This window comes from Peromyscus eremicus, chromosome 17 (assembly GCF_949786415.1).
Source record: "Peromyscus eremicus chromosome 17, PerEre_H2_v1, whole genome shotgun sequence".
NCBI classification, from domain to species: domain Eukaryota; kingdom Metazoa; phylum Chordata; class Mammalia; order Rodentia; family Cricetidae; genus Peromyscus; species Peromyscus eremicus.
Genome location: NC_081433.1, coordinates 25426273 through 25438019, shown reverse-complemented (window position 1 = coordinate 25438019; position 11747 = coordinate 25426273). Strand labels below are relative to the sequence as shown.

The 11747-nt window shown below is 45.6% G+C and overlaps 1 non-coding gene across 1 annotated transcript; it reads right to left on the bottom strand.

Annotated features, from left to right (window-relative positions):
- Positions 1 to 11419: 11419 nt before the first annotated feature.
- On the bottom strand, positions 11420 to 11523 carry LOC131894773 (U6 spliceosomal RNA). The gene has a single exon (XR_009375008.1). It is a non-coding gene; the product is annotated as a U6 spliceosomal RNA (small nuclear RNA).
- Between the last annotated feature and the right edge of the window lie 224 nt (positions 11524 to 11747).

Here is an 11747-nt window from a genome sequence, read left to right as displayed (position 1 = left end):
CTCGAAGACTAATCATGTTTATGGTTCTGCCTTGAAGATTACAAAGCACTTCTGGGAATACTTGTCAGCTAATCCCTCAGGGCAGGGGCTCGAACCAGTTGATCAGGATTGGCTGGTCGGTCTAAAGAGGCAGTAGGAATGTTAAGAACTTGGCCTTTATCACTCTCAGGAAGGGGGGGGGGCGAGTTTATCTTCTGGAAGCCTCAATCTCTCTGATAAAATGAGGATAATGCTATTTACCTTGAAGGGAGGTTGTAAGGTTGAAAGGACACAGAGCCTCTTAACCACAATAGATGGTATCTGTTGGGACAGCCAGATCAGTGGGAAGGAATCCCCTTGGCTCCTGAAGTGTTTCTCCTCCAGCTGGGGAGCTAGGAAGAATGCTTCCCAGGGTGGCACCCCATTTCCCTGTCAATAGTGAGGGGCAGGGAGCTCTCAAGCTAGGTCAGCGACCCCAACAACACCCAACTCTACCCATAAGCCAATATTTGCTTGAGTTTGCTCCCCTGGGTTTCAAGTTAGGCTTGAGAGATGCACTCTGAAAGGAAAATGGGGAAGATTCTCAGAAGAACCTGGTTAGTGCTGCTCATTGTCCATCTCCAGAAGTGATAGTACCCATGAAGCATCGGGGTTTGGCCGCCGGTTTCCTCTTTGCACTGTGGGTGTGGAGTGATTGTGTGTGTGTGTGTGTGTGTGTGTGTGTGTGTGTGTGTGTGTGTGTGAGAGAGAGAGAGAGAGAGAGAGAGAGAGAGAGAGAGAGAGAGAGAGAGTTTTAGGGACGGAGTGCCAATGACAGCATAGCAGTGTTAAGGTTAGAGAAACAAAGGTATGGGACTAGGACCCGGTTCTGAGGAAGCTCTGCTGCTGATAGAGACATGGTAGACCAGATAGATACTGAGTCAGGACTGTGTCTTTAATTAGCACATAGAAACATCCCCCTCAGTCCCCATGGCCTCTCGTGAATTACCACTCCCTCTTCATCAGCATGACTTTTAGCATAAAAGTCCCAACCTGTTATACTCCATCATCTGTGGAGATGTGTTCATTTTATGAAAGTAAGGAGTACCCAGGAACCAGCTCCTCACAGACCATGATTCAGGAAGTATGACAGGCTAAGAGGTCAACATAGAAACTGAAGACAGATCACCTGCATTCCAGGTCTCAGCTCCCCTGCTCATATGTAAGGGTAGGTTGGTTGATTTTAGACAAGGTTTTGCTATGTAGCCCTGGCTGGTCTGGAACTTGCTATATAGACGAGGTTGAACTTGAACTCACAGAAATCCATCTGACTCTGCCTCCCGAGTGCTGGGATTAAAAATGAATGCCAACCACACTTGGCTTGTTTGGTTTTTGTTTTATTGGTGGATTAGCAGTGCTGGGGACCAAACGCTAGGGGAGCACTATAGCCCCAGCCCAATTCCATGTACGTGTGTCACTTACCGTCTCTGGACTTTCTTCATCTGTACATTTAGGATAACGGTACCCTACCCACAGAGTCACTGGTAGGCTGGGATTGCTGTTGTTAAGAGAGGAGTTGTGGGGGGGTTTGAGGGGGGGGGATGCCTTTAATCCCGGCACTGGGGAGGCAGAGGCAGGCAAGCGGGTCTCTGATTTTGAGCCCTACAGAGTGAGTTCCTGTCTCAAATAACCACAGAAAGAGAGAAGGATCTATTATCTCCTATTTTAAAGGAGGCTGTAAACCATGACAAAGGCCAGCCAGGGAATAAATCACTTGGCTACAAAGCTAATCCCAAGTAGCTTCCGATCATGGGTCTTGAATATAATTTTAGAAGTAAGAAAAAAAAAGGGAGATGCAAAGACATCAAAGAATAATGTTTGGCAAGTGCTCAGTCACTGAGGAGAAAGATAAGGGTTAGAAGCATTTACTCTTTGATCCCTGCTTATGGGGATACATTTACAAAACACCGGCGATGATGTTCAAGGTAAAACCATTTATGTCACGAAGGAAAAAGCCAAAGGCGTGGAGGGAAATTCTGAACTTACAGCGTTCCACATGAAAAACCAAAAGTAAATTGCTCTCCAGGTGTAATTGCTCATACTTGTAACCCTAGCAGGACGCTAAGGCAGAAGGATTGCCATGAGCTGGAGGTCAGCCTGGGCTCCATGCAGAGTTTCAGGACCACAGTGGGAGATTTGTCTCAAAAACAAGCCAAAAAAAAGCCAGACATGGTGGCGCAGGCCTGTGGTCTCAGCACTCTGGAGGCAGAGGCAGGCAAACTCCTGCGCGATGGAAACCAGCCTGATATGCATAGCAAGTTCCAGGCCAGCCAGGACCACACGACACATGTCTCAAAATAAAATTAAATTTCAATTTTGTCACGAGAAGCATTTCAAGCTGCTAGAGTTGCGAATCAGACAGAATCTGAAGCATCTTTTTTTTTTTTAAAAAATAAAACAAAGGGTTTCATCAAACTTGATAAAGGTGCTTTTAGAGACCACATCTGTGCATCAAATCGAGCAGCCGCCCTAAGAGTAAGAAAACGGATGTTGACGACATTCAAAAGAGAATTTCCGTGTTCTCAGTTGCTTAGAACCTCATTCATATTTCCAAGACTGTCGGACCTTATAGCTTCTCCCTTCCTTCCCTCCTTCCCCCTCCCTTCTGTCTTCCTGTACCCCTCCTTTTCTTCCTTTCTCTCTCTCTCTTTCCTTAGTAGTTAGCGGTGATTTTTCTTTAGAGCTTGTCAGGCATGGGATTAGGGGCCTGATGCCCAAATTAGCAGAAGAACCCTCAAGGCAGAGACAAGTCACAGGGAGCAGAGAGGAGAGTGATGGGCCAGCCATGGCAGTGTTTGCTCTGGTCACCAACGGGAAGAAACACACCCATACACCGCCAGTGCCAAATCAACTCTATATTCAGGGTGTCAGCCCTGGACTCAGTACCTGTCCAGGATCAGAGCCCTCACTGAGGCAGGAAAATCAAGGAAATGTGTGAAAGGAAAAGGGACCCTTACCCCCAGAGTCTGATTGAAGCCTTTCATCAACTGGGTATGGTGATATTTTATCTGTGCACCCCAATAAAGCTTATCCGAGGATCAGAGGGAAAGGCCAGCCACTACAGTAAACAGAGCCAGGCATGGTGACACTCGCCTTTAATCCCAGCACTAACCATAAAGGTCTGGAGGTCTGTACAGACAGGAAGTGATGTAGCTGGGCAGAGAGAGGAAGTGAGATTGCAGAACAGAAAGGCGTATAGGCGTGGGGTATACAGGAAGTAGGTCTCTGGAGACTGAGATGTCTGTAAGGTGAGGTTGGCATGGCTTTTCCTAGTCCTCTGATCTCTCAGGTTTTAACCCCAATATCTGGCTCCAGGTTTTTTATTAATAAGACCGTTTAAGATTCGTGTTACAACTGGGAGTAAAGAATTTTAACACAACTAGCAAAAATCTTTGCAAAGAATCCCTATATACAGCTAGGCAGTGGTGGCCCACATCTTTAATTCCAGCACTCACTCTGTTCAAGGCTCGCCTGGTCTACAGAGCTACTTCTAGGATAGTAAAGGCTACACAAAGAAATCCCACCTCAAAAAACAAAAACAGACAAAAAAGAATGCCCATATCCACACAATACTCATACTTACATAGGTATTTCAAACAAGAGTATCAAGATAGCCATGAGCCTGACCTGAGGCCAGAGCACATATGACCTTTGAGTTTAACCTGATTCCCTTCCCAACTTAAACCTGTAACTTCCTGAGGATCGCAAAAACAAGATTACACAAGCTTGTTTACAGTCAACACATCTTCCCCCACACTCCTTGTGACCTAGTACAGTAAGGATTCCTTTAACCCCTTTACCCTGTGCTTTCTTCCTATTGGCCTGTAATCCTACCCAACACACTTCAGAAAACAGCAGACTCATTCACTCAATGGAAAAACAAACCAAGATGAGTTAGAAGCCCTCTGAATGATGAAACATCAGAAACTAATACCCTACACATGGCTATCATTTAGCAATTCAGTTGCCCTGGGTGTATATTGTCCTTCTAAGGTTCTGTCTGTCTGTCTGTTTCACATGTGCACATATGCCTGTTTAAATCTGTATTAAACCTTTGTGTGTGTATTACACACATGTGTGCCTATGTTTGTGCACACACACGGAGGCTAGAGGACTTCAAATGTCTTCTCTTTCTGCCTTCATAATATTTACTTTAGATTTATTTTTGTTTGTTTGTTTTTGTTTTTCCAGACAGGGTTTCTCTGCGTAGTTTTGGTGCCTGTCCTGGAACTCACTCTGTAAACCAGGCTGGCCTCGAACTCACAGAGATCCACATGGCTCTGCCTCCCAAGTGCTGGGAATAAAGGTATGTGCCACCGCCGCCGCCCAGACTTAGATTTAATTTTTTTTTAATTTGATCTGTATGAGTATTTTTGCCTGCATGTATGCGTGTGTACCCATGCAGTGCCTGAGGAATCAGAAGAGGTCAGATCCTCTGGAACTGGAGAGATCTGCCTGTCTTTGCTGGGATTAAAGGCTTGCATTATTGCACCACCACCGCCCCCGACCATCTTTTTTTTTGAGTCAAAGTCTTTTACTGAACCTGGAGTTTGCCATTTTGGCTAGGCTGGCTGGCCACTGAGCTCCCTGAGATCTCCCCATCTCTGCCCAGCAACACAGTGGTCATAGGCACATGCAGCTCTACCCTTCTCTTCGTGGATGCTGGGGATTCAAACTCAGGCCCTCTTGCTTTTCCAGCAAGTGCTCTTACTGACTCATCTCCTCAGCCCTCCAGACTTCTCAGTAAACTCCAGCTAAAGCTCCACACTAGCTATTCTGAAATTCTTTCCCTGAAGAAAAGTGAAGTATCCTTGATTCACCTGACCAGAGATCTGCAAAAGGTCTAGTTGGGAGACTGTAAGGCACAGCATGGGTCTGCACCTAATGCCACCACAATGGACAAGGACACACACCACAGGGGATCAGCTATGGGCCTCAGCCCCAGGTGAGAGGCCCACAGCAGGCCCAGGGGGACACAATCAGAGTCTGAGTCAGGCTCTGCACATTCTTCAGGAGCAGTCAGCCAAAGACGGGCATTTCCTAAACCCAGTCACCCTCTCTGGGGTTTCCACTAAGGTTTAGAACTAGGAGAAAGGCGGGGGATGGGAATGAGGGAAAATGTGAGTTTTCTTTGTGCATTTTATGAAGCAGAGCTTTATCAGATATCTCCTCTTCCCCTTCCCTCCCCTCCTCTTCTCCTACCCTCTCCCCTCCTAAAAGTCTCACCACATAGCCCTGGCTGACCTGGCTGGCCTCCAACTCACAGAGCTCCACCTACCTCAGCTTCCCAAGTACTAGGATTAAAGGTGTGTGCCACCATGCCCAGTTGTAAATAATTTTTTCTTCACTGCAGAGTTCATAACAACTCTTGGTGCCCGGTATTATTTTTTTCTGTTTGTTTGTTTTCTTGAGACAGGGTCTCACTATGTAGATCAGACTGGCTTCAGACTCACAGACATCCTCCTGCCTCTGCCTCCCGGGTGCTGGGATTAAAAATGTGAGCCACAATGCCTGGCTTTCTGATGAATATCAGAATTTGTTTGTTTGTCTATCTATTGTTTTTCAAGACAGGGTTTCTCTGTGTACCAGCCCTGGCCGTCCTGGAATTCACTTTGTAGACCAAGCTGGCCTTGAGCTCTCTCTGATATTCTTTTTATGTTCCTTCTCTATCTGATTTGGATAGCAGAGTGATGCCAGTTCTGTGACATGAGTGGAGAAGTGGTCTCTGCATTTCTGGAAGAGACTGTGCGAAGCTGGTGTTGATTTTCTTTTAACTGTTTCATATAATTCTCAAATTGAACTATCTAAGCATGTAGAACTCTCCCGCTCTTTTTTCCAGAGGGCAGGCAGTAATTTTTAGAGCCGTTTACATTATAGAAAATTGAAAATGGTAAAGAGTTTTCATATACCCCTTCTCATCTAATATCCATGCCTCAGACGATGCTACAGCAACACATCATTACTAAGTCAAGCCCAAACGTGCAGATTTCCCCCACATTTGTCCAGCTCCTACCTGGGGCATCACATCACTGTTGCTGTGAATGCAGAGGTTCTTGGCTCAGAATGTTTCTCAGACTTGGTTTTTAAGGGGTAATGATCAGGAATTTTATAGGCTTTCTCTCCTTCTGGAATTTGTCTGATCTTTTTCTCATGATAAGGATGAAGTCCTGGATTTGGAGGGGAGAGACCACAGATGTGATCTTTCAACACAACTCACGGCCTTCTTTATTAGTTCCACATTGCTTTGTGTTCTGCTTTTGACTTTCCTTGCTTCTTGAAGTGGGAACTTTGGTTCCTGGTGCGCCACTTTCCCGATTTCTTTGTCTTTCCCGATTTTTTATTACATTTATTTATTTATTCTGTGTATGCCAGCCCCCCACCCCACCTCACCTTCATGTGCAGGGCAGAGGACAGCTTTGGGAGGCTGGTTCCCTGCTTCCTCTCCTCCATGTGGACGTTGGGATGGAACTCAGGCCATCAGGCTTGGCTGCAGGTATCTTTGCACCCGTGAGCCACGTGACCAGCTGAGGCTGCTCTTTTTTTTTTTTTTTTTTTTTTTTTTTGGTTTTTCGAGACAGGGTTTCTCTGTGTAGCTTTGCGCCTTTCCTGGAACTCACTTGGTAGCCCAGGCTGGCCTCGAACTCACGGAGATCCACCTGGCTCTGCCTCCCGAGTGCTGGGATTAAAGGCGTGCGCCACCACCGCCCGGCGAGGCTGCTCATTTTTGACTTATGCATTTAGAGGTATAAGTTTGTCTCTCAACGTGACATCAGCTGCACCCCACTTATTGTGATAAGTCATTTCCCCCTTCCATTCAGTCCTATGTACTTTCGTTTCTTTGAATTTTCCTTTTTAGAGACAGGGTCCAACCAAGACTCTAGAGTGTAAACCTGTCTCAGTAAATAAAAGGGAGAGGATCTGGGGATGTGACCTCTCGGCTTCCTGCCCTGGCTGCCATGCCTCCCTCACCACTATGGGCTCCCTCTCTGAGTTTATTTAAGCCAAAACAAACTCTTCCCTAAGCCACTTGGTCATGGTGTTCTATTCCAGCAACAAAGAGTAAGTAATACAGTGGCTTTGTTCTTAGTCCTGCCTCATTGTCCCTTAGCGATATTTCCTGGCCACGCACGCACGCACGCATCTCCCTCTCTGTCCACGTTAATACCACCCTTATTAAGGCCATTGTGCTCTGAGATCGTCGCCCGGGTACTGAGGCTTCCTGCACCTGTGGCTCTGACAGTGAAGTGCTGTTGATGGCAACAGGAAGCAGCGCTGGAGAGCAGCTCCCCCAGATCCCCCAAAAACCTCTTTTCAGAGTGGGTTCCATTATAGTATTCATCCCTTGGTAGTTGTTGTTTTAGACAAACTCTTGCTATATGGTTCCCATCTTTTGTTTTCTCTGTCCTGAAAGGGCCTTAGATACACGTGACACTAGCAACCTGTAATGTAAACGTAATATGTCACTCTTCCCTTCACTAGGTAAGTCGGCCTGGGCAAGGTGCAGTTTATTGAAAATTTAAACCAGGACAATAGGAGCTTCCCGGTTAATACAACTAGCTTTTTCTTCTGGACTCCAGCCACGGGCAAAGCCGTTTTGCTGTTGAGCTAACACAGCTCTGCTGAGGCAGCTTCTGGCTAAGCAAAGAAAGGGGAGAGTAGATGGGCCTCCAGAGCCATCTAGATTCTCTCCATATATCTGAGGGGTATTTTTTTCAGGCTATCTAGTTGCCATTTCCCCAGAAATGGAAGCCCTCCAATGGACACTGTAAGGTCCACAGAATGCTTGAGATTAGACTGTGCATAAAATACTACAGACCAAGCCATGTGTCTTCCTGACAATGTCCCCTTGTTCATGGTGTTTCTGCTAAAAAAGATTTCAGCAATGTTTACATATTAATTCCTGCATACTCTTGCCCTCAGCCAGACAATCAAGGCCCTCTGCAGTCCTGCACCCTATTTTTACAGATTTCCACCCATCTACATTGAACTCATCAATGCCCAGTTAAGGCTCAGAGAATTCACATCCTTCCTTCTTCCCTACAAATATCCCAGTCAGAAGCATCTGCTAAGTCAGTAATTCTTCTTTCTCAAGCATCAGCCTCATATTCCTGACCTTTGTGGACAATTAATTTATTTTCTTTTTTTGTTTGTTTGTTTGTTTTGAGACAGGATTTCTCTATTATACAGCTCTGGCTGTCTTGGATCTTGCTCTGTAGACCAGACTGGCCTCAAACTCATAGAGTTCCATCTGCCTCTGCCTCCTGAGTGCTGGGATTAAAGGTGTGTGTCACCACTACCAGGCTGAAATAATTTCTTTTGAGACAGTTTCTTCCTATGGTTCTGTTGTGCCCATGTCTCGAGACCCCTGAGCAAGACCACCACAGAGCCAATATCTGATGCAAAACACACAGGGGTTTATTGATAACAAGCAAGCTTGGGAGTGATCCGTGTCCATCACTCAACACAACGGGTGGAGGAGGATGGCCCTGAGCCCACAGGGTGAGGGGTTTTTAAAGGGAAAAACACAAGCAGGGTGGTACAAACCTTTGTGTCATATGATTAGGTGAGGGTGTGTAACCTTTGAATTTACTGGTTGAGGGTTACAGTTATCATTTTTGGGCAGGCCTGGACAAGTCCCAAGCTATGTCCTTGGGCTGCCATGGATGCTGACTGGCCTAGCAGGTATTGACTGTGGAGACTGACTCAGGGGCCCAGGCTCTGTCCTTGAGCTGCCATGGAGGCTGGCTGGCCTAGCACATTCACATTGACCCATGCACATAGCTCTAAGTTGGTGAGGGGTCCCAGACAGTAAACAATTGGAAACAACTGAAATTGAGGGCTGATCTCTGAGAGAAGACCGAGCAGCCTGTTATGGCGTCTGCCTGGTCCTTTCAGTTACCAGTCTGATTTTTGAAATTGTGATTCAAAAATAAACTTTTCCTGTTTTTAAGTTGACTGTCTCAAGTGTTTTGTTACAGTAGAGGAAAGCTGACTAACATAGTACTCTTTAACACACTCTCTACCTGCCTATGACGGTGGTACACGGGGCTGTTATCCTAGCATTCAAGAAGCAGAGAAAACAAAAGCAACAAGAACATATTCTCTTGCTCTTGCCAGGACTCCCCTCCCCTTTCCCAACCACCTCACCATTCAATAGTAAACTGCACCCCAATCTTTGTCTTAAGAATTGCAAATGAACACATTGTTGTGGAATAATCTTTTTGTACACTGAGAAGATGTCACTCTGACTGGTTTAATAAAAAGCTGAATGGCCAATAGCTAGGCAGGATCTCCAGGCACAGAGGACGCTGGGAAGAAGAAGGGCAGAGTCCCAGCCAGGCACAGAGGAATCAGGAAAGCAGCATGGGCAATACAGAGTAAAGATAATAAAGCCACAAGGCAGAAAGTGAATTAATAGAAATGAGTTAATTGAAGTTATAAGGGCTAGTTAGAAACAAGCCTAAGCTACCAGCCAAGCTTTCATAATTAAGTCAACCTATCATTTTTTGGAGGTTGATAGGCAGGACAGAAAAGTCTGACTACACACATGATGATGGCTGTGGCAATAATCTATAAGCAATAAAGATTACCTTACCTCGGGATCTTGCTATGTAGCTCAGGCTGGCCTCCAACTCCAAGATCTTCCTGCCTCATTCTCTGAGTGCTAAGATTGTAGGCATGTACCACCACCCCCACCAAAAGAAATCTTCATGAAGGGATCAAACCCAGGGCCTCATGGGAGGAAGGCACTCTCCCACTGAGCTAGCAGCCCTCAGGAACCACTGTTTTTCTTCTCTTAGACCTATTTCATAATGTGCATGAGTTTTTGACAGTATGTATGTACATGCACTATGTGTGTGCCTAGTGTCCAACAGGACAGCAGATCCTTCTGGAACTGAAGTTATAAATGGTTGTGAGTCACCATGTGAGTGCTGGAACTAAACCCAGGTCCTCTGCAAAAGCGATAAGTATTTTCAACTGCTGAGCCATCTCTCTAACTCCCAAAGTCACCTAATTTCAAATTACATTCTCTGTATGACTTTCGAACAACAGGATTGTGTAAGGACTCTCACATCCCTATCACCCCATCCTCAAAACTAATTGGCACCTTCTGCTTAACAAAACACCTTTGAGTCAGGCAGTGTGGCACACACCTTGAATCCCAACACTCAGGCAGGAGGCAGAGGTAGGTGGATCTCTGGGGGTTCAAGGCCAGCCTGGTCTACAGAGCAAGTTCCAGGACAGCCAGGACTGTTACACAGAGAAACTCTGTTTCGGGAAACAAAACAAACAAAAAGTCTTTGGGATTTATTGATATCATACTTCATTGGCCATTGTTTTGATTTACAGTGCATAAAGACACGCACACTGTTAGATTACACTTTGAGATGCCTGTTACAGGTGTGGTACTGAGGGTGGAACCTAAGGACTCAGGCATACTGGGTAAGCATCCCACCACATAGCTCCACACCAGCCCAAGAAAAGCACTGAAGTGGCCATGGTGGCGCACGCCTTTAATCCCAGCACAGGGGTCGGGGTTGGCAGGGTGCTGAGGTAGGTAGTTTGAAGCCAGCCTGGTATCCATAATGAGTTCCAAGCCGGCCAGGACTTCATAATGAGACCCTGTCTCAAAAAGACAAAAACAAAAACCAAAAAAAGCAACAAAAGAGCCAGGCGGTGATGGCGCACACCTTTAATCCCAGCACTCGGGAGGCAGAGGCAGGCGGATCTCTGTGAGTTCGAGGCCAGCCTGGTCTCCAAAGTGAGTTCCAGGAAAGGCGCAAAGCTACACAGAGAAACTCTGTCTCGAAAAACCAAAAAAAAAAAAAAAAAAAAAAGCAACAAAAGAAAAAATGAAAGTAAGTCCGAGAGGCCAGCCTGGTCTACAGATGGAGTTCCAGGAAAGCCAGGGCTGTTACACAGAGAAACCCTGTCTCAAAAAACAAAATAAATAAACAAACAAATAAGTAGAATAAAAGTAGCTGAGCAAGCCATGAAGAACAAGCCAGTAAGCGTTGTTCCTCCATGGTCTCTGCTTCAGTTCCTGCCTCCTGATTCTTGCTCCGGTTCCTTCCCTGACTTCCTTCAATGTGGAAGTCAATGCTACATGGGAGTCTACACCAAATAAACCCTTTCCTCCCCAAGTGTTTCATCACAGAAACGGGAAATAACTGACGTCCATTCATACAGGGAAGAACTTTTGGGTCGCTGGCAGTCTTTGGATGTTACATGCAACGTCATGACAAGCACTGGTCTATTGATTTTTGTGTGTGGCTATAAACTTTTTCTCTGTGTGTGTTCAGGCGTCTATGGGTGCATGCGTTTGTGGAGACCAACCTGGGTGTTTTTCTTCAGCCACTACCCACCATGTTTTTTGTTGTTGTTTGTTTGTTTTTATTTTTTAAATATGGAACAATTCATTAATTCCTGTGTCATCCTTGTGCAGGGGCCATGCTAATCTCTGTATCATTCCGATTTTAGTGTATCTGCTGCCAAGTCGAGCATCCACCTGGGTTTTTTGAGACAAGGTCTCTCACTGGCCTGAAGCTACCAAGGTAGCTACCCCTGCCTCCTTGGCTCTGGGATTACAAGCTAAAATATCATGTCTGGCTTTTTTTTTTAATTTAATTTAATTTAATTTAATTTAATTTAATTTAATTTAATTTAATTTAATTTAATGTGTATGGGTGTTTTGCCTTCATGCATGTCTGTACAACACCAGGACATGT